The 24354-nt window shown below is 33.7% G+C and overlaps 1 long non-coding RNA gene across 1 annotated transcript; it reads right to left on the bottom strand.

Moving 5' to 3' along the window:
- Nucleotides 1-11445: 11445 nt before the first annotated feature.
- Nucleotides 11446-16038, bottom strand: LOC140176984 (uncharacterized). The gene is made up of 3 exons (XR_011868337.1): nt 14804-16038; nt 14447-14713; nt 11446-11735 (listed from the first exon to the last, which is right to left on the bottom strand). It is a non-coding gene; the product is annotated as an uncharacterized lncRNA (long non-coding RNA).
- Nucleotides 16039-24354: the final 8316 nt, after the last annotated feature.

Genomic DNA, 24354 nt, shown 5'->3' with positions numbered 1-24354 from the left:
TTGTCTTTAATGATGGAACGTCCCTCTTGTTCAACCTCCTCAAAGTCTTCAACTATTCTTTCATCTTCCAGGGGCTCTACTTCCTCCACCTTTCAAGTCTCCTCTTGCTTCTCTTGAAGTATGGATGCGTGGATCCGATCTATTAAGTCCCTGAGATGATCCATTCTCTCTTGTTCCATGTCAATAGCATAATTGGGATCATGTTGCTATTGGATTGATGGATATGGGTGTTCTTCCATGGAGGGTGGTGGTGCACTAGAGCTTGAGGATTGAGTATTGGAGGTAGGAGGTGGATCCACACGGAATATAAGAGCTTGGAGAGTAGAGGTGGGACCAGTAAGAGTAGAGGTAAGTGTAGTTTGAAGCTCTCTTTGCCCTTGAAGAATAACACTAAAGGTATCATCTATGGGAGTTTGGGGTGGATAGGAGGGTTCATTGGTTGGGAGAAAGGGCTCATAATATGAAGGTAGTTCTTCTTGATAAGGGTATGGAGATGGTGTATATTGAAGTGGTGGTTCTTGGGGGTAATTGTGTTGGAATTGGGGTGGTTCTATGTATGATTCGTATGGTTCATATGGTGGTTGGTATGGTGGATATGGATTAGGGTCATATGGAAGTGTTTGGTGGTAGGGGGCTTGTGAGTATGGTGGTTCAAAGCTATGTTGAAGAGGGGGTTCATAGGCATATGTTGGTGGTTGTTTGTAGTCACAAGGAGGTCCACCATATCCATTGTCTTGGTATGCATCATGGAATGGTTGTTGCTCGTAGTACATTGGAGGAGGTTGTTGCCATGGAGGCTGTCCATAAGCTTGACGCTCCTCCCACCTTTGATTGTTCCATCCTTGTTGCATATCCTCATTATAGCTTCTATTTCCTGCAACATAGTTGTAATCACACTCATAACCAAAGGGGTGAGAATTCATGATAGCAAGAGAAAATAAAAACAACTATTAATAAAAACTAATGAAAATAAACTCCTAAAACTAGCAAAAACTAACAAAGAAACAAAAGGCAAACATATTCACAATAACCAATAATAAGGCACAAATTTGCAATTCCCCAACAACGGCGCAAAAAATTTGACGGAGGAAAAATGTCGGTAAAGATTTTTACAAAAATGTCGCATTGCAAGTATAGTTCTAAACTAACAAATTATCCTTGGTCAACGTTTAGATTGTTTGTCACTTAAGCAAACCCAATAAATTTAACCGAAGTATTTAAACCACGTGTCGTCTCTCAAGGAATTGCAGGGAAGTGTAGTTAATATTGGTTATGGGAAAGTATATTTTTTGGGTTTTTGAAATGAGGAACAAGAAAATATAGATTGCATGAAAAATAAACTAATAACTAAGAAAGCTCTTAGCAAGGATTGAGAATTAGAAGTCATATCCTTATTATCATCATCAATTGTAATGGTAAATGTGAATTGCCTTCACTTAGTTAACCTCTAACCAATGGAGGAAGGTCAAGTGCATACAATTAACTTGAGTTCACAAGTCCTAGTCAACTTATAGTGAGAGACTAGCTTTGGTGAAGTTCAAGCTAACCGGCAATCTTCAATCACCAATCAACAAAAGACTTTTGATAACTCAAGAGTCTCTAAATAATCAATCCAAGTCAAGAACACAAAAATCTAAATTAAAATCCACCCAAGCATTTTATCAAACACTTGGAAGGCACAAAATAAAAGCATAGAAAAGTAATAAGACAATGTAAAATCTAAGACCAACAATTGCAAGGGATCAATAATAACAAATGAAGAGAGAAGCAATCATAGACATGAAAACATAACTTGAATTAATATGGATTAAAGGGAATAAGAAGAATTCATAAACTAAATTGGCAACATAAAGAAATCAATTATAGAAGTAGATAACTAAAGTACTAGAACAAATAAAAGTAGAAGAAAACTAAATTAAAGCAAGGTAGAAATCTGAATTTGAGAAGAAGCAAAACTAAAAACCCTAAAACCTAGAGAGAGGAGAAAGCCTCTCCCTCTAGAAAACTACATCTAAAACCTAAAATTGTGTGAATGAAAGTTAGTCGAATCATTCTCCTTTCCAGGTTCCAGCTCCACTCTGCAGCCTCTAATCTGTGTTTTCGGGCCTGAAACTGGGTCAAAAGCAGCCCAGAAATCGCCCCCAGCATTTTTTGTAAATTGCAGCACGTGACGCTCGTCACGCGTACACGTCGCTGGACTTTTCGCTGGCCACGCGTAGGCGTCAGCCACGCGTGCGCGTCATTTGGACATTGGCTCAGTCACGCGTACGCGTCGTCCACGTATGCGCGTCGCTACCAGATTCTCAAAACTTCAATTTCTTGTGTTCATTCCACTTTTGCATGCTTCTTTTCCATCCTCTAAGCCATTCCTGCCATATAAACCCTGAAAATACTTAACAAACATATCACGACATCCAATGGTAATAAGAGAGAGAGAATTAAAATTTGCAAATTTAAGGCCAAAGAAGCATGTTTTCAATCATAGCACAAAATTAGGAAGGATAATGTAAAATATGCGATTTATATGAATAAGTGTGAGAATAGTTGACAAAATCCACTCAATTTAGTACAAAATAAACCATAAAATAGTGGCTCATCAGGGAATGCAGACGCAGTTACGCTTACGCAGAAGAAGGCAGAACCACCACTCCACCAGACACGGCGCGGCGGCGTTACAAGGAGAAATCGACAGAGCCACGCGGCGATGCAAGGAGATATCGACAGAGCCAGTGAGCCAGTGACACTGGCGGAGACGCGACAGTGACTCTGGAGATAGGAGGGCGGAGATGACACTGGCTAAAATGCAGAGTGGCAGCATGCAGCAACAAGCCAGCAATGGCTTTGGTCTCTAGAGACAGGAGGGCGGACTGCGGAGGCTAGAGTAGTCGAGCAGATAAAGAAGATTAGGGGAGAAAAAGAAGGGTTCGGGATTTGATTTGGGGTGGGGTCAAAATTAATTATATAGTGGGGGCAATTAAGACATTTCACTAAGAACTACTAAGTAATTTTTGAAATTTTACTGGGGTATATATATATAAGATAGTTGATCTTGGTCCTACATGCAACACCCTACCACATAAAGCTTTATGCTATAGTCATAAATTAAAGGTGGTGAGATATTACGACCTCTAAAACTTAAAAGTACATACATAGTAATTAAAGAATAATGATATATCTAGGAGCCTGTGAAGAAAAGATGACAGAACGAAAATTGCATCGCACTCGAAATGCCAAAGATATAAAGTGTCGGTATATAGAAACGATAGAAATATATATATAGTGATAGAAATATATATATATATCAGAGTTCAAAGGAAATACATAGCAAATACTAGTCTCGACCTACGAAGACGAGGCCGATTAGAATGTATAATACAAACCAGAAGTTAAACGAAACATAATCATGTTTCTCTAAAGATCAACCTCTAAAAGGGATATACATATACATATACAAAAGTGGAGAAATAAACAACACTAAGCACAAAATACAAAATGTAAAGGAGTCTTCACTTTTCATAGAGAGTCTGGCACGTTCAACGAGGTATGTCACGTCCTGCATTTGAAAATAACAAAATTCGATAGTGGATGAGAATCCGAAGGTTCCAATAGGTAATAATTCCAAATAGAGACTATGTAAAAAGATATGAACCCGCTAAGCAATCCTAAACTCCAAAATGCACTAAATTCAAGCCTAGGGTCCTTCATAAATCCAAAAAGAGTAATCAAACAAAATCTAAGCAAAACTAGTGATTTTAGATTCTCAACTCTACTCAATAAAAGTCATAAGTTATACTAGTGATCTCAAATCTCAACCCGGAGCAAGTGGGACAAACCACAACCCTTGCATCTATCCAAGGGAGTTCCAATCTCAACTCGGAGCAAGTGGGATAAACCACACTTACATCTACCTAGGGAGCTCAAATATCAATGAAATTTATTTCCATCATCCAATTATATCAATATATCGCATCAAGAACAACTCTCAGCGTCACCAACGTCAGCATAAGGGATCTCTCAGTTGTTCAAACACATACAAAACAATACAAAGAATATACAAATAGAGAAAATAGATAAGGCAATTAGCTCAATTAGTATATAGATACAATTATTCAACAAGGCAAGCCAAAAACAAGATGCACACCCAATCAATACACACAAATACAAATGATGCATGTCTGTCTTATTGGCCATGAGCTCACGTGTCGGTTATTCTGCCAAACCAGACACAAGTCCAGTTGGCATCTCCCGAATCAGTCTCTCTGTTGCACATCTCCAGTAGAAAAATATTCTAAGAGAGAGTGCCCTACCACCTTCTCTTGGAGGTATACTCAGAGGAAAATATTCCTAGAAAAAGTGCCTTACCACCTTTTCCTAGATGCTGTACAATTTTGTGGGATAGTGCCCTATCACCTTGCAACTAAAGAGAGACGTGGAGGAAAAATTTCGAGGAAGAGTGCCCTACCACCTTCTCCACCTTCAACATACACAATTAAAGGAAGATGTGGGGGAAAACATTCTGATGGAGAGTGCCCTACCACCTTTCCCACTCTCATATCGCAACCGCATCACCAGGTGGAATAATTTTGAGGGAGAGTGCCTACCACCTTCCCCTGGAGGCAGTGCCACATCAATATGCAAGTGGGATTCACCACCGTCCTTGCCATTTCGATCATTCGGACCACAATCAGTCAACATTAATGTCTTTAACTCAAATTCATAACCAATAGATTCATCAATCTTAACCTTTTGTTCAATTTCTCAAGTTTAGACTCATCAACCCAAACTCTCTGTCAGTTTATCCATTCTATACTCTGGTGAGCGGGATAATACCACCGTCCTAACCACGGGCAAAATGAACCACCATTCCAACAGTCATGTCATCCGGTTTAACCAAGCGTTTATCCGAGAATAATCAATTTAATTCATTCCATATACTCACACTCATTTCAGAGCCCAAAAACTAAGTATCGGACCTTAATTGGGGGTTACGGAAGGTTACAAGTTTGCCGAGAAAGTCAAACAGTCAAAAACAGAGTTTAATTGAGAAAATAGGACTTGTGCATACGCACAAATCAGAAGCGTTCCCCAGCTTGTGTGTACGCGTGACCAGTTGTATGTACGCACAACTTGTAAAATTCTTCTCATGCGTGTGCACAATCCTTGTGCAGACACATGAGTCCCTTCACCTGTTTTGACTTGTGCATGCGCACAACCATGTGCGTGCGCACACATACAAGAATTTTTTATTTTTCTGCAAACTCTCATATTTTAGATTTAGAACCCAGCTTTCAATCATTCATAATTTTCTCTAAAAGACTTTTGTTTTCCTTCATTCTTAATCTGATTTAAAGCTCTCATCACTAGCTACAATTTAAGATAAAGTTCATACAAATCCAAGCTCCAAATACCAAGTTATGATCCGTCGAAATTGGTCAAAATTTTATTTTTACCAAAATTACTAAATTGTAAATTTTTACCAATTCTCAACCCAATTCAATCTCAAACCATTCCAAAGCTATTTCTAAGCATTTTAACATTCATTCATCAATCTTTATCCATTCAACACCCAATTAAACAAGTTTTAACATGACAATCCAACTTCCCAAACTTTTATCAACAAATCAATCACAACATGTTAATCACTCAACCAAACCACATCATTCATAATCATTCTCAACATTCCAAATTTTCTAACTTACCGCAACTTACCAAATAGGGGATCCTCACCATATTAAGCCTCCAGCCCAAATTCACACTAATCAATATAATAACAACTATACCACAATATTCATATCCAATTTCAATCTTACCATCATATAGCACTCACCAAACACCCAATTCATATAATCATACTAAATCATACTTCATCATCAACACACAACATTTAACACTATCCTAGGACAATTAACCTAAGTTTTCACATAGAGTTACACAATGTCTATCCGAAATTAAGACAAGTACCTTAATGACGGCGGCTTCTCAACACTTGACTTTCCTCACCAAAAAAGGAATGGACCGAAGCCTTAATCGACACCATCGAGTGCTCCAAGGACAAGCCCAACTCAAAATTCTACAGCAACTCAAATCAAGCAATCCAACTTGCACCAAAATTACCGAGCAACTCTACCCAAATATAATTAAACCAACATTACATGTTTTTCAAGCTAAGGTTTCATACATAATTAGGAATAATGAAGAGATTAGGCTTTCTTACCTTAACTCACTAAATTTAGTGATGAAAACCACTAAGAACACAAGTTAGAGAACTCCTATAACATCAAAATCGCCAAAAATCTTCAATACACAAGTTCAAAACACAAAATTAGCTTTGAATGAGAAAATGGAGCTGGAATTTCAAGTTACTTACCAAATTAATTGGATAAAATTGAAGAGGATGAGATAAGTTTCACGTGGCCGTAAACGGGGCGACGATCGGAGCTCCGTAGCAAAAGTTATGGTGATTTGAAGTTGAAGAAGTTAGGGTTTCCTTCTTCCCCTTTCTCTCTTCTCTTCCCAACCTTGCCCCTCTCTTGGAGTGAGAAAAATGAGCTGAATTCACTAAGTTATGAGCTTATATATGTTTAGGCTTGGGTTCAAAATAGGCCAGTTTGGTATTTTTTTTGGTCCGTTAGCCCAACTTAGGGTCAAAACCTTTAAGATAAGTGCTCGAGCTTATGTTCTAAATTAAATTCTCACCAGCAATTTTTCAAATTATAAATATTAAATTCATAAACCTTTTTTCTTATAACTAATTTATTAATTAATTATTTATCATTTATCGGAGTTTTACACTACACTGATCTAAACTTTGTTAAATAGATTATTTGGTTCCGAAACTGACTACTCTATGATGAAATCTTCCTATTTTAAAAGCTTTTAGGTATCCTTACTTCCAAAAATTATACATTTTTTAAAGATCTTGAATAGTCCTAAATTTTAGAGGCAACAAACTAGACTTATCAAAGTTTTCACCCAAATCTTACCCTACTTAAAAAGGTAATGTATAGAATGAGAAATTGACTACGCAATTTACTGTTTTTATATTACCCTAAGTGAGATATGAGTTTACAGCCTAATCTCTAACAAGCAATAAAGATCATCAATCGTCAAGTAATATTCTAGCACATCAAACTCAAATATTCAAGTCATATAAATCACATATAAAGGCATAATTAATTACATATCACTATTCATATGCATTCACTTAAGAGAAATTAGACAAGTTAATCTTATTTGTTTATGGTGTAAATTGTAAGTTTCTTAGTCTCTTATTTTCAAAATTATTTTTATATAACTTGTCACTCATTATTTTATACTAGCACGAGGCCCGCGCATACGCGCGGGTGGGTGATTGAGTTTGTAAAATTAATAACAAAAATATAAAAAGAATACATAGAAATTGGATAATGATATATTTTTTTTTGTATATATTTATTGAGTTTAGAAATATGATCACAATGATGTAACTAATAATTCTAAATCATGTATTGATTAAACATGCTTAATTCAACAATTGTATGAATTGAGTCATCAAAATTTGTAATTGAGAGTTCAGGTAATATAGGTACTACATTATATTCATTTTTAAATGTGCAAGTTTTCTATCTTCCAAATCAAGAATTCATTATACACATTTTTTTGTTCTATCACTCTTTCATCTTATATTGAATACCTTAATCTCATATTCTGAATTAAAGTTAATAACTTATATTTATACCATAGATAAAAGAAATCAATTGATGCATTAACAATCTCTTGTCTAGATCCATTTGTTATCACGGAAAGAATTTGAACATATGATAATGTAACGTAATACTTATTTTAATAATTTGATTTTGTATTTGTGAAATTTTTGAAGATATCATTTTGAATGGAGTTAGGCTTAGTTTGGTATAACTTTTCGAAGAGATGCTTCTGATTTTCAAAAGTATAAGCACCTCGTTTTACGTTTGATAAATCAAAAGGTCATGTGCTTATACTTGTGACTTTTAAAAGTTAGAAATACTTTTGAAAGATAACTTTTTAAAATTTGTAGCATCTATAAATTTTTTTAAAATAGTAATTATTGAATATATAAGCATTCGGTTTGTATAAATTTTAGAGACAATACAATAATATAACTATCATCAATATAAAATTTTAGATCTTTAAATGTATCAACTAAACTTTCTAAATAATTAACCTTCTCTTCAACTTAGCTTTAAGGGTAATATTATACTTTACAAAGTAAGCAAACTATTAAAATAGATATTATTTGCAAAAAGTGATCATAATTTATACTAAGAGTCTAAGATCACAAATAAATACTCCAAAATTTAAATTATAAAAACATTGATAAATAAAATCCTAAAATTAAAATAATAGAATGTATAGTATAATGGTCTAAAAATATGATGAAATATCTTTATATTTGATTGTGCTTTTATATTGTTTTTATTTTCATAGAAAATACTGTAGGGGTGTTCATGGATCGGATCCGATCTGCATATCTGCGGCATTTATCCGAATCTGATCTGAAAATTACGGATATGGATCCGATGCGCAAGGCTATCGGATCAGACCCACATACTAATAGGATCGGATTGCAGATTTTATGTAGGCATCCGCATATCCGCTTATCTGCAAAAATAATAAATAAATAAGTAAATGTTATTTTTATATTTTATTTCAACTAATAGTTATCATATATGTCACATTATTTTATTTTATTATTTAAGAAAAATATGTTTAATATTATTTTAAAAGTAAATATGTTTAAAAGAGTAAAAAAAGAGATTTTATTGATTTTTTAAAATAAAATAAGATTTTAAAAAGTGTTTTTATGTTTTGTGAATATATCCGATATCTGATCCGATCTGCAAATGTGCAAATCGGTCAGATCCAAGCTAAAAAACTGCGGATATTGGATCCGATCCGATGATTTTAGTGCGGATCGAATCGAGATTTTGGCCATATCCGATCCAACTCGATCCGCGTTCACCCTTAGAAAATAATAATAAAGACCCTCTTAATTTTTAATTTTTACCACTCCAATCTACTACTACACCTAACTTTCAGTGCTAAACTAAATTGCCTTTAAAAATGAATATATATATATATATATATATATATATATATATATATATTCAATAATTACAAAATTAAAAAAAATTAATTTCAATTTTTGAATAAAATTCGTATCATAAATAAATACTAAATAAAAAATTTTATAATCACTAATATATCTACATAAAGAATAATATATTTGAAAATATAAAAGTAATTAAATTCCTTTTTTCTATACTTTTATTTCTAATTAAAACAGACAATAAAGTTCATAAATCCAAATTGAAGGTTAGCAATAGAAGAATAATAAAATTTAAATTCGTATTTAAAACATAACATCATACTCAAAAAATAAATTATCTCCTACAATTCAATACTCTATACAACTTAAATAAATTATTAATTGAATGATCCTTTCATGTTAAAAGTAAAATTTCTTGGTACTTAGTAGCATACAATCATTTTTATATTATAATCCCTCTTTTAGTACTTAATTCCCACCCACATCATATGTTAAAAGATTAGAATATCACACATTATCTTAACATACTTCTTAAATGAAATCTATTTGATTTATTTTTACAAAAATAAAAAATAAAATCTTCGTAAAAATTAAAAGACAATAAATTATAAAAAATAAAATTATTTCAAGATATAAAATTTGGATTTGATTGTAAAATAAAATAACTACTCATCCGATACTATGTCCATTACTACTGCACAATATAAAAAAAATAAAAAAAAATTATTGTCTATCTAAACAATTATTAAAAACTAAGTACACTTATTGATTATAAAAAGTTGTAACTATTATAAGGATTTAAAGTGAAAGATATATGTGTAAAAATTGAAATTATTTTAATTAGTTTTAGAAAGATATAAGTTGAAATTTAAATATATTTGACTATATAATGTAATTTTCATTTTGCTGTTCTCTAATAGGATACCATTCTATTAAATCAATTATTTCGCATATTAATTTTCAATAAGAAATATAATGATTTTCTTAAATGAAAAACCTACCAACACAATATATGTCTTTGTTCCAAAAACGATTTTCTAATCCAAAATAATACATAACTACTAAAGAAATGGCATACTAAATATTATCTACTTGAAATTGGTGATGATAATAATGGGCTATATAAAAAGTTCACTTTCACTCTTTTTTTTTCTCAAAATTCCATCTAGTAATAAGCAATATTGTATTAATTTTTTCAATTTACTGACTTTGTGCTTGTATTCGGCTTGAAGACAGAACAAATAAAATAATAAGAATAAAGTATTATTTTTATTTTTAACGTTTGGAACAAATTTTATTTTTTTTGTTCTAATATTAATTAATAATTTATCACTTGAATTATAGTCATACAATAGTTATTTTCAAATAAAAAAGGCTAAATCATTTTTCTGCTTTTGTAATTGAAAAAATAAAAATAAAAATTATTAAATGAATTATTAGAATTAAAAATTCTATAATACTTATGGAAGCTATTTCTGTTAGGGTAAGAATCATTCAGTTACAAATTCTTTTAACATTTGCCTTCAAATTGTGAATTAATTAAGATAAAGAACGTCACTTTTATCAATATAAGGATGTTAAACCTTTTACAAATAACGGATTAGATTCTACTCTTTTAAACTCGAATTTTTCTCTATCTATTTGATAGACAAAAAAAAATCATATACTCAATTATTTCTCTCTATCTTCCATAGTTTAGAATATTACTAATAGTATGTTTAGATTGTATACTTATTCAATAGTAATTTGTGTTGTACATTTAATTCTAAATAAAAAATATATATTTAAATTGAAATCAGTTATTACTATCTATAACTATACATTAAATGCAAATAAATTGTATAAAAAAATATAATATTTGTTTGGCACCTTATTCTATTAGTATTATACTAATATTTTTACAAATATTACGGTCTCGCCATAGCTAGAGACCTAATCACAACTTCATTTTATTTTTTCTTAAATATGTAAAGTTAAGACATTTTTAAAAAATTGTTCTTCTATACTCCCACTAAACTACACCTTTTTTGTTTTTTTCACCTTCGACACTCCTAGTTATAAAGAGTTGATTATGACACTTTGAGTCAAAATCCTATCCTAAATCACCAATAAATCCCTGAACAGCTCTCTTGTTGGATGTAACACCCTAATATTCAAATCCTTATGCTCGAGTCATAAATCAATGATATTACGGTGGTACGACTCTCAGGTGGATTTTTAATATATAAATATAGGTAATTTCGAAAAGAGTATTAATCGAGAAGCCTGAAAAGAGTAGAAATAAAATCGCGAAGACGTATCACTCACGTTTCGACAACAAAAGATAAACCGTGAAGCCGAAAATGATATACGGACAAGGCGTAGAGGAGATTAAGAGATAGATAACAGATAGATATATATAACATAAGTAAATAGCCACTAGTCGCGACCCGCGAAGTTTAGGCCGGCTAGGGTACAGTATGAAAGTAGATGACAACATTATATCCTAATCTCTCCCAAAGGAAACATAAGAGCCTCTATAGGCAAGTTCCAAAAGAGTTCAATACATAATATAATCTTTTCAAAACATAGGTGGAGAGATTCTAATCAAACACAAAGTAGAGGAAATAAAGATCTTCGCCGTCTCTCAGACGACCCACAACTCACTTCTGAGCACCTGGACCTGTATCTGAAAAATAAGAGATATATACGGAATGAGAACCCCGGGCCCATGGGTTCCCAGTACGGTAAAAGTGCCAAATAAATACAATGTACTGCAATAAAAACTCACCAAGCATCCTAAACTCCTTTTCACCAAGTATCCAACCTAGATTCTCACTAATCTATAAATAGGCATCTGTCGTAAGGGAATACTAAATCTAGATCACATCTCATATGACTCCCAACTCACTGACTCTCCCACGAATCAGATTTCAGAATCATAAACAAAGCCATCATCAGTCGTGCTGTCTCAGCAATTCTATATCAATATATCATGCCCTCCCTGGAACTAGTGAAACCACATCACTGCATCTACCCAGGGAGCTCAAATCATCTCAACTAATGATCACCATCATCATGCAATCGCATCATCAATTCATCTCATCAAGAACAGCCCTCAACCTCCACCGACACCAACATGGGCCTCTCAGTTGTATAAACACAAGCAATACAGGCATGTAATACACAATTAGGGTACAAGTAGAACAAGTAGCACATAATCAGGTAACTTAGCATATATAATGTAGAAATCCAAAACAAATAGGCAAACCCAAACAATTCAAATATATGCAAATGATGAATGCCTGCCCTATGGCTGATGATATCATTTGTCGGTTATCAAGCCAACCCGACATGTCCGGTAGCTAACCCGGGCACAGTCTCTCTGTTGCGTATTAATATCATTAGAGGGAATATGTGCCCTGTCACCATTAGAGGGTATCTGCGCCCTGTCGCCATTAGAGGGTATCTGCGCCCTGTCGCCATTAGAGGGTATCGGTGCCCTGTCACCCTTACAACTAGAGAGAAAACACAAGCATGCTTACATTCAACATTTTTCATCATTATTCATTTATCATATTCGTTAATTTATCATATATGCCTTTATACTCAGCCATAATCCATAATGGCTTTGCCGTAACTCGGCAATAACTCAGCCACCCGGCTCACAGTTCAATCCAGAACTAGCCAATTTATCAACATGGCTCCGCCGTATCCGGCAAGAACTCAGCCATCCGGCTCATGGTCCAATCAAGAACCAACCATTTATCAATAAATATAGCCCTTCGGCTCATGGCATACACGGTACTTCCACCGCCATCCTCCATATCTCATATAATCATATCTGATCATCATTGATCATAACCTTTTCCCTTGCTTCACTCGCAAGTTACCACATCCCCTAGCTCCTTCCTCATTGCTAGGCATACCATAATGATTTGATACATAAGGGGTGAGATCGGAGGCTTAAAAGTATGAGGTTTGGCTTTAAAAACTCAAAAATCAACTTTGGCATGAAAACAAGGCCACGCGTACGCGCACTCCACGCGCACGCGTGGATGGCCAAAAACTCATCGACGCGCAAGCGTTATACGCGCGAACGCGCGGGTTGAAAAATATCCAAACGGCGCGCAAGCGTCAGCCACGCGTACGCGTGGGTGCTCTTGCGCCCAGGCACAAAACTGGCACGACCCTGGCACAACTCTCTGGAAAATAGCTGGGCATTTAGTACAGTGCATCGACGCGCCCGCGCACACCACGCGCACGCGTGGATGGTGCTTTCTGGAAGAACGGCGCGCACGCGCCAGGTGCGCCTACGCGCGTAGGGTCGTTCTGCTAAAAATTTTCTAAGTTAAAAGCAGCAGAATTTACAGATTCAACCCCCAATCTTTCGACGGACATAACTCTCTCATTTTAAATCGTTTTTCACCTGTCCTTCGAACGGCATGGACATCCCGGATCCAATTTTATTTCTAAACAGATTTGGCAGAAAACAGAGATCCGTAGTCCAGGTTATGTCCCGTCAAAGTATGCCCCAAAACCATGTTTCCATACAAAACCACAAAGTGCCATTTTCAAAACAAGCCATTTTCAACTCTTTTCAAAATCAATCAAAACATGCCAATTTCAGCCTTTTCTTTGAAATCAATCAAAATATACCAAAATCAACATCAAGCCTCCTCAACTCACACGTTGACACTTTCTCAAACTCAAACACATTTACATATCATATACTCTTTCTCATGCCAAATTTCAACAACACTATTTCCAATCAACCATCATTATACATAATCAATATCGTACTCACTATCACGTGGCTTTACCCACAAATCAACCTTAATTATTCCTCAAGCATATATCACGACAAACATATCTCTAATGCATCATCATACCATCAAGGCATCAATAATCATAATCACATATATGACCATATAATATATCTCAACCAAAACCAAACATACCTCATCTATATAATTGCACCCAAATTTACCAAATCCCACACCTCAACTCCTCAAACCTTATTATTCAATAACCAACCCAATCATTCATATATTCATTATCTGAAATTCATCCAATCACTTGTGTCATCATACAATGCACACATCAACTTACCTTTCTCACCTTTTTTCGGCCTCCGGCCCAAAATCCACGGCCTCCGGCCCAATATCATAATTTAAATGCATAAACCACAAATCAATACTCATTACCCAGTACATCAAATTCTCAATACACCAAGCATACAAGGCCACACAATTCTCAACCCAAATCATTAATTCACATTACATACCAACTATGCATATTAGCACCAACCATTTACACAATCCAAACTTAATCCTAGGGGCATCTAGCCTAAGAATTCTCATCACAACACACGGTACTTAAATGAAACTTAAACCGTACCTCTTGTAGCCAAACCAATTGAGCCTCTTCTTTGGAAGTCTTCACCAACCTTAGCTCCAAGCCTCACCAAAGCTCCTCAAGCAATACCAATCTCCCAATTGTGCACCAACATCACCAAATACACTAACATAACCAATATCACATACATACATCAACCTAGGGCTCATAAAAATGACAAGTCACAAGGGTTTGAGCACTTCTTACCTCAGCCCATATGAAGTAGGGATAGAACCCACTTAGAATCCATGTTGGAGTATCCCTAAACACCTAAAATCACAAGATTTCAACACTAATTACCTAAAAACGTGTAACAGTGGGGAATTTCGAAAACTGGGCAGAGATGAATGGAATACTCACCATAAAACTTAGATAGAATTGTAGAGGATGAGAAGAGCGACGCGTGGCCGCAAACGGCTCGTCAATCGGAGCTCCGTAGCTCAAGTTATGGTGGTTTGAAGATCAAAGAGAGTTAGGTTTTCTCTCTTCTCTTCTCTCTTCCCAATTTCAGCGCCCAACACCCCTTCTTTAGGGCAAAATGAGCTGAAATGCTCATAACTAATGTTTATATATGTTGGGTCTTGGGCCCACTTAGGCCCGGTTCACTTATTTTTGTCCATTGGCCTAATTTTGGGCCAAAACCTTTAAAATTAGCGCTCTAAATTGCACTTTAAATATTTCTACCTTCCCTAATTATAGTTCCTCATTTATTAATCTTATTTACCCATAATCAATTTCCTCAGCTGTAGTACCAGACAGATCTCAGCCGGTACTGCCGGTCAAAATTCCACTGTGCGCTTTTACGCAGAAAACTATGTTTTTCGACTCGGAAAAATTCACTGAATCCAAATATCATATTTGAATTATCAAATTCCAATTGCAAAATCTTCCAACCATATTCGCTCTTATTTAACTTATTATTTAATTAATTTCGGTTAGACTGGGTATTACATTGGAGGTTCATTCTTGGTATTGGTCACAGATAAATAATCAAGCAAACAAAATAAACATGAAGTGATGACATATTGAACTATAATAAAATGCATAAAGTACAAATTAACAGGAACAGAAAAGACTTTCTTTTTTAACAAAAAAAAAAAAGTCTGATCAAACTATGTTATTTTTTTATTAGTAATAGATGCATACAGAAATAAAACCACCATTTTTTCTGTAATCTTTCAGTATCTTCTTCTAACACTTAAAAAACTATACAAATATATTAAAGATGAAGCACAAAATGAACAAAACAAAGACTTTTAACAATTTTTAAGAAGTCAAACTTTAAGAATGAATGAATATATAATGTAACACACAAAAGTTCACTACCACACTTTAGTTGACATGCTATCTCTGCCAAAGTCTTTACTACTAGATAGCTAAATTTAAGATAAATATTTATTAAAATTCAATTACAAAATAAGATAATTCAAAGACAGCTGGCTATGATCTAGATTAGCTGCTAGAGCAAAATAATTAAAAAAATTACAAAACTTAACAAAAGTGAGCATAGATAGGTGTAAACAAATTTTAATATACGAATCTTAAACTTTATCATCAAAGCATCACATATTTAAGCTGCAAACAAAAAAAAAAAAGCTCCATGTTCATCAAATTTAATTTAATTAAACCAAAACTTTTTCTAGTTGTTATCAATAGTTTCAAATGAAGTATATATTTTTATACTTAGCAAAATAAACTTTAAGCATCAATTACATGTTTAAAATAAACAAAAATATATTTTAAAAAACATAATGAACAGCAGCAAAAGGAAACACACCAAACCATGACAAAGACAACTCAGAAACCACCTCTCCTAGCCAAAAAGCATAAAAATATATGTGTTAAGTGATTTTCAAAAGAGCAAATCTAAATGAACACAACACATCAAATAAGATCTCATATGAAATGATTAAAAACGCAGTGTGCATTCATAGTGCTGAGTGCGAGTGGTGCTGGTATGAGTGCCTAAGATATAAGTTGTAATAAACTTGAAGAATCCCCTAAAAACTGAAATTTATCAGCAGACACAACAAAATGAGTATCGGTTATCATGGAGCAATAAGAGCAGTTGCATTCCCATGCAACATCATTTGAAGGAGCAACTATTTTTCACCATACTCTGGCAAAAGCAACCTCTGATATGCACTACTATTTCACCATCCATTTCTGTCCATAAAGAAAGAAAGAAAGGAAATTAATGGTTCAGAATGAAACCTTAACATTAATTCCTCCTCAAAGTTCACATAGACAAATACACAAACTTCTAATGAGCAAATAGTTTATCACAAATTAATCACGTATAGTTATGGAATAGTTGCACACATATATTGCTACTCCCTAAAAGAGAAGGAAAATTTCAGCAATAACTTCAGAATTTGAAATAAGAATTTGCAAATAATTTTTAGCTTAATCTAGACGTTGAAACAAAAAAGCAAGTCTTAAGCAACCATTTTCTTAATTGAAACAAAACAACTATCAAGTACATTTGAAACTCAAAATCTTATGCATAGGCAACACAGACGAAATACATTATAAGATTCACAAAAGTTTACAAAGATGAATCTGATTTTAAACTAACCAAACATTTAAAAGGTAACACTAAAAAATTCTCTTCCCTAATATAATGTCAATAAATCAATGAAAATATTTGTCATACCTTAAGTTGTGAGTTTCCTATTGAGCATACTGTTCATATTTACTTCTCCTCTAGCTCCACCCATTATGCTAATGAAGAAAAGCCTTCCATCAAAGTTTAAGCTGTCGAGGTTTCGCTGAAGGTACAATCTCATAATTTGATCCATATGACATCAAAACTACAGCAATACAGGAAGTGGCAACTGATATAGAAGCTTCAGTTATTGCATAAATCAATTACAAAAGTTAGAGAATGGTATACCTTTCTTTCCTGTTTCTTCCTTCACTCGTGCAACAGAATCTCTGTCTTATTATTGATGGCAACATTAGCTCCAAGATCCTTACAGGCAGATAAGTTTTCCTACCTGCCTAAAATTCAATTTAGGATTTAGACAAAAATATGTTCATGCTAACTATATTGTTTGTTCCAATCTGGTCAATTCTATCCTTTTGGAATGCACACTAATTGGAGTTTGTGAACAAACTACTGTTCAAAAGAAAAAGTATTATGTTTTTAATAAAATTTTGCATCACAGTGATAAAGATAGCTTCACAAAAGAAAACTAATGCATTTATAAATATGAAAAAAGAAAGCTATTAGATCATGTTTCAGATTGAGCAACAACAATGTGTTTTCTTTTATCAAACTTTATCAATTTTAATTTTAGAATTACACACATGCAGAGATAGAACTAAACATAGAACTTAATTAAACTACATTGCAGCAGTATCATTTATCAGAACAGCATAGAACGCTTTATTTACAATATACTCATTTAAAAATGTTTATTAAAACAAATCAATAAAGGACCTTAAGAAATACCAATATTGTTGCCTATTAACATGCTTTACTTACAATGATAACTATGCAAAAATGGAATAAATCAAGCTGCTTCTATTTAACCGCAAACATGCATTTAGCCATTAACTTGTTAGCTACAAAGCTTCTATTTTGTTTGCAGTCGCCATTTTCATACATAACTACAACAAAGTACTAACTTGAACACTACAAAATGGACAGTTAAGATCACATTTTGACATCATCTATGTATATATCTTGAGACAAATGAAACTAACTTTTCTATCACCACCGTGACTGCAATTTAAAATGATGGACAACTTTGAAAAATGAAATACAAAGAGAGTTTGTATGTACTGTATTAAATAACCCTCTAAAATCAGCATTAATCCATGTAATGATTAAAATCTTATACCATGTCAGATCACCATACAATGCTTCTGCAAATTGTGCCTGGCTATGATGTCTTTGAAACTGCCATAATATAAAGCAATTCATTATTGATTACTATCTTTGTATATTTTCTTTGACTGTAAGAAATTATGTAAGAAAAATGATGCCTACAATCATATAAAAAATTATGACTTTTAGTATCAAATATATTCTAGAGTAAAAATGTTAAATTGATGAGTGAAAAGAAATCATGTATATTTTTGTAAGAAATGTATATTTTCTTCACATCTTAATTTGCCTTCTTATCTTACAAAGATTTTGAGAGTAAAAAGAAAACAAATAAACAAATAAGTAATAAATATATATCACAATCTAAAAACAAATCCAAATCAAGCATTGGGCAAAGGTCAACAATAGTGAAGAATAACAGGATCATACTCACAGATCACTGCAATCCAAACATCACAAACACATATTTATATCAAAATAAATAAGTTTGCAACAAAAACTTAATTCCACAAAAGACAGTAAAATTTGAAATGAAAAATTTCCAACTTACTGGGTAGAAGGAAAAGATATACGTATAGTTAAAACACCATGTTTTATTTTCAAACTTACTGGGTCAAGCAAAAGCAATTAGAATTCTAAAAGCTGCATTTCATAGAATCTATTTCTCCTCTATTTGTAGTAAAAAATGAGGGATAACATTGGAATGTGGAAAGCACTAAAACAACGTAAATAATATAATCTAATAAGGGATATCCTTGGAATTTGGAAAGCACAAAAACAACATAAATAATGCATTCATTTTCATTAACAAAAAATGTAAAGACTTTCCTCTATAATAATTGAGATGATTCCTTTCTAAATAAACAATAGATGATTATTCTCATATTAACAAAATAGATAATGTATTTACCTCTTGGACAACACCACCATGAAACTTTTGTTTGAAGGCACTAAAGACTTTTGACGCTAATGGAGCAGATGCAATCATAATAGCTTGGATTTTAAGCTTGCTAAGATCAAATTTCAAAATCAAGAAGTTTCAAATTCTATAGTTTACAGAAATTAAAAATGAAAAAAATATGCATTATACAATAGCCAAAAACTTGTTTAACAAAAAATGGAATTGCATAATTCAACTTAAAACAATTACCTTATCATAGTTTGTTGTATCTTGGCAAGATGAGGTTCACAGTACTCTTTCAATAAGCTTCCCATATATGAGGCTGTCATCAACAGCCAACACATGAAATTATCTACATAAATGATAGAGTACTGTGGATATTTCCATTTTCTTATTCTTCTTGGTTTTTCATATAATTGAGTCCTCAAAATATGTGTGTAAAGACAAAAAAAATTACAAAATAAAGGATAATTAATTAGTAATAGTTTTGAAAAGATAACCACCACCCTGATCAACAATCAAAAGATTTATGAAAACTGCACTCATAAGAAACTAAAACTTGACATTAAGTAATGAAAGAAAACAATATATTAGATAAGTTCTCTATTATCTATGCAATCTAATAATTCAATGGGCGCATGTAAATAGATGCACTTTCAAATGCAGATCAAGAAAAGGTCTATTCAACTATTATGGCATCACATAATGAGTTTGAATGCTTTCTAATGAACATGAGCAAAAACATAATAACACACCATGCCTTCTTCTCTATTAAGCCTGCAACCTAGATTGTTTGAATGTTGAAATTTGTATATGCTATATAAAATTAATTAAGCATATGCTATAGCTAATTGGTACAAACCTCAATTGTAGCATTTGGAAGAAATTCAGAGCTGTTGTCAGGGTCAAAATTCACGCCTTCCCCTGGCAGCTTTGACAGGATAATATAATAGTTATCGAAAGAACCTATAATTTTATAATACCTTGAAAAAAAGAACAAAAATGAATGCCTGTGAAGATGCAACCGAATAAAACAATAGAAGCTGGAATTTACTTTATGTAGACAAATTAATCAAAACAAACTACAAAATCAACAAATCCCATGTTGTAAGACATGCTACCTATACATGTAACATCTCTGGGAGGGTAATCAACTTGACACTAATGTAAGAATTCAATATAGATGCAAAAATATGGTGGTTGTTTAAAGAAATTAAACCTTAGCGAGTTTCTCAAAGGTGTTGTTGGTGTGGGGGGAGTCTAGTCGCTTCGTCGGCATATCCGTGACGACCATAAACCAAGACGATCATCCCTGTGGAGTACCCGCAAATGGATCGAGCCTCAGTTTCTGGTGTACCGGTGCCAGAACGCTTGCCGAAACCATCACACCTTCCTCTGGCGATTCCTTTGCTTGCATCTCGAACCCTAACGACATTTTCTGTAATTTTATTAAAAAAAAAAGGAAAAAAATTTCTACTTTTAAAAAAGAAAAATGACCTCTGCAAAAAATATGGATGGTATATGGATCTCAGAGCTCTCCATTCTCTTGATCGGTGTCCTAAAATTGTTATCAACTGCTCCTTCTTCGTTGATGGCAGCAACACCCTAAAATCTGCCACTGTTCTTTCTACCTGAAGCTGTATCAATAGCCACCGTCACCTTTAACTTATTATTTTTCATCTCTGCTACTCGTCAGAAACAGATTCGGAGCCCATGCCGTGTCTTCTTTGTTCTTTGCCAAACGCTCTCGTAACTGCAGTACTGACCAGCCGTCTCTCGTGACTTGGAACACAATTTCTGGATGCTGAGATGAAGATAAAAATGAGGAGGACGATCAGAGAAGAGAGAAAAAGAGAAAGAGTGTCGAAGGGTAAAGAGTGATTCTAATTTTTGTGGGTAAAGGAGAGAGAAAGCCAGAAATAGTGTGCTCAAAATTTGAAAAAGGACTGAAATTTGAAAACTTTTGAAGAATTGCGCCCAAAATTTGCCATCGATCCCGCTCAAATTATTGCAGTATGCTCAATTATCCTTCCATTTCGTGAAGAACCATTGTGCAAAACAACGCTATATTCTTCATTCAGCTAAAAAGGTTTGGGAACACCTGTCACTTTCTTAGAAACTATCTAACAGTGCCAAATAGTGTGTCATTTTACTGTTTGGCTAGTTAATTATTATATATTTATAGATGAGCATGTGAAGAATATTCCTAATTGTTTTTTGAGAATGTCTCATATGCATTTGGTTATGTCTTTAAGTACGAGTAGAGTATTTCTAGATGATCTATGTTTTGACATTAACACATACATATTTTGACCAAACAACTACGGTGATAAGCCTCAAACAAAACATTTAGGAGCACAATAACTTTTACTATTAGATGATCAAATATTTTTAATATAATTTCATCACATAGAAAAGATTTCATTGCATGCCACTAATTATAACTAAATGATAATGAATTAATCTTGCAAGTATAAAATATGGTCCTATAGGATCAAATTGTTCCTATACCAAAATTGTAACACCCTAATATTTTAAGCTAGATTTAAGCCTTATTTGAATTATATTGATAGTTGATATTAGAACTTTACGATACTTTTGAAAAAAATAAAATCTTTATATATACATATATAGTAGATTGCTAATTTTTATTAGAATCATTATTAGCTGAAAAATATAAGTGAATTTAGAGATATTAACATGAAAAATTGGTGTACTAAATTATAAAAGCAAAAACAATGACATACTTTAATTACTCATATCAAATAATTATAAAAAAAGAAACATCATAGCCACAATTGTAATCACTCAATAAGGATAAAACAAGATACACAAAAAATCTCAATTCTCTCAATTTGCATAGCTATGACTAAAACAATAGTCTATTCTCCCTCCTTAATATGAATTTGGGTTAGCTCTTAACGTTTCGTATCTACGTTCTTGATATCTTGCTCATTACGGCAGAAGCGGATAGTAGCGGCGGGTGAGTAGTGGCGGCTTCCATAAATGCCGCAGACTGAGAAGATTGAGGCAGAGTTGAGCGGCGGTCTAACTTCAGGCCGCAAAACAGTCTTGGATTGTGGCTGGGCAGTGAAAAATGCTGCCAAATCTGCATACATATATTTGGGCTTCTTTGGATAACCCTACCTTTTTGGCGAGAGGCAACAGGGGCGCGAAACAACCCACCCTCCCTGTGCCGCAAAATTCCCGTTGACCGCTGCAAGAAATGCCGCTAGGTGACGTTATTATCTTAAATCATCTTTCAATTCCCCTTTTTATATTCTAACCACTAATTGATTTCCCCCAATTTTGAAGAAACCCGTGAGTTGAGCTTCGTAGCGCGCCAGACACTGCCTTCGCTCCTCTACCGTGCGCCATTGCTGTCGATCCATCCACAGTTCCTGAAACTCTACCCCCTCAAACACAGTATGCAAAATCCCTTTCCTCAGCTCCCCCTATTGAAGGCTACCCTATTTTTGAAACCCTAATTTCAATATCATTGAACACTAAGTTTGCAATTTCAAATGGCAACTGCATCTCCCTGAACATATAGCATGTTGTTGGATTGTTATTTTTTGTTATATTTTACCTAATGGGATCTCATTTGGGCTGTCTTCGTATGCAAAGAAAGGGTGTGCATTGATCGAAAATGGTGAATTTGTTTTCGATGAGAACCTTAAGAATTGTTTCATGGTTTCATTTATGTCGTTATTGAAGGTGCCAGCTGAAGGAGGGTATGATTCTTGAAGAACTGCAAGGGAGCTTGGTGATGAGACTTAGATGTTCGATGAAAGGCCTAGCTGAGATTCATGCATTTTGGATGTTGATCACTGCTGGAACACGGTACTGAAACGTTGTTGGATTCTCATCTGTGTACTCTTCGTTGCCTACTTGGATTCCTATGATTTTTGTGTCTGGTAGGTAGGGGTTGATGTTGTTGCTTCCCATTGAAGTGCTTGTTGTGGATCATTTAACTGGCATAGTATTTGGTTCTCAACTGTTACAATGATTTCAATTTCTGAGTTGGCAAGAGCTTTCAGAATCTCAGGGTTGGTGTCATAGATTCTTGTTCTTGTTATCTTTAGGGTGCCTAAGAGTTCAATGACATTTTCTGGGGTTAGTAAATTGTTGGCTACATTTGTGATGATGTTTTCATCATCTTTATCTGTGGTTGAATTCTACCTTCTCAAGAGATTCCTTATTCCTTTTGGTAATTTTTTCAGCAACCCTTTAAGTTGAGGCCAATGCTACCATGATGAAGAGGTTATTCTTCTTCAGTTGCTAAAACGACGTGGAGGAGCTATATTTGCGAAACGTGTAACGTTGTTCCTGAAATGGAAACATAAGTTGTGTAGAGTCAGAGGATATGCAGTCCGTGTTAGAGAAGGGGATTTATTTGGTTAGAGTTATTCATCCCTAATGATGATGATTATGATGTTGGAGTTTTTGGTGTAGGCCCAGCATATGGGTTTTATTATGATGTGGGATGGGCTTTTTGGTTCGGTTTTTCGGTCGTTAAAATTATGAGTTAAAGTTTTTGTGAGTTGGGTAGAGAAGAAAACTTTTGGTGAAAAAGATTGATAATTATAAAAGTAGAAAACAAAAATACAATGGTAGTCGCTAGTAATTGGTAACTTAGGAAGGAAAATATATAACCCAATTCCAAAAAAAAAAAGAAAAGAAAATATGTAACAAAAAAACTTAGTCAGGGAAATTATAAATAGAATTTAGAATGTTGTTCAGAGTCAGTGTAATTTTGATAATTTGAAAATTGATAAGATTTAAGAATTTAAAAGATTAGAAAATGATAACTTTGATTTAAAGAAAGAATTGTTTCAATTAAAATGTAAGTAGATGTTTATTAAACCAACTAGGAATGATGAAAAAGTATGTACATATTTTTAGAGACGATAACAATAGTTGCCATTGTTAAGTATGAGTTTTTTTTTTTAATTTATAATTAAAAAAATTCTTGAAGAAGTCATGCTTGTTGTCAGTGTATTTTTGTGTATTCTTATATACTGTTTGTAGATGTATATATTATCTGGAGATGGTGATAATGGATTAAAAAGCGGAATTGAAAAAACTTAAAACAGAGTTTGCCGCGGGGTTATGCAAACTATATAAAATTTATAGAGTTTGCCGGAGATTAGGCGAACTTGCCAATTTTTATAG

Source organism: Arachis hypogaea, chromosome 12 (genome assembly GCF_003086295.3).
Source record: "Arachis hypogaea cultivar Tifrunner chromosome 12, arahy.Tifrunner.gnm2.J5K5, whole genome shotgun sequence".
Taxonomy (NCBI): Eukaryota; Viridiplantae; Streptophyta; class Magnoliopsida; order Fabales; family Fabaceae; genus Arachis; species Arachis hypogaea.
This window is presented reverse-complemented; position numbering and strand designations above follow the sequence as displayed.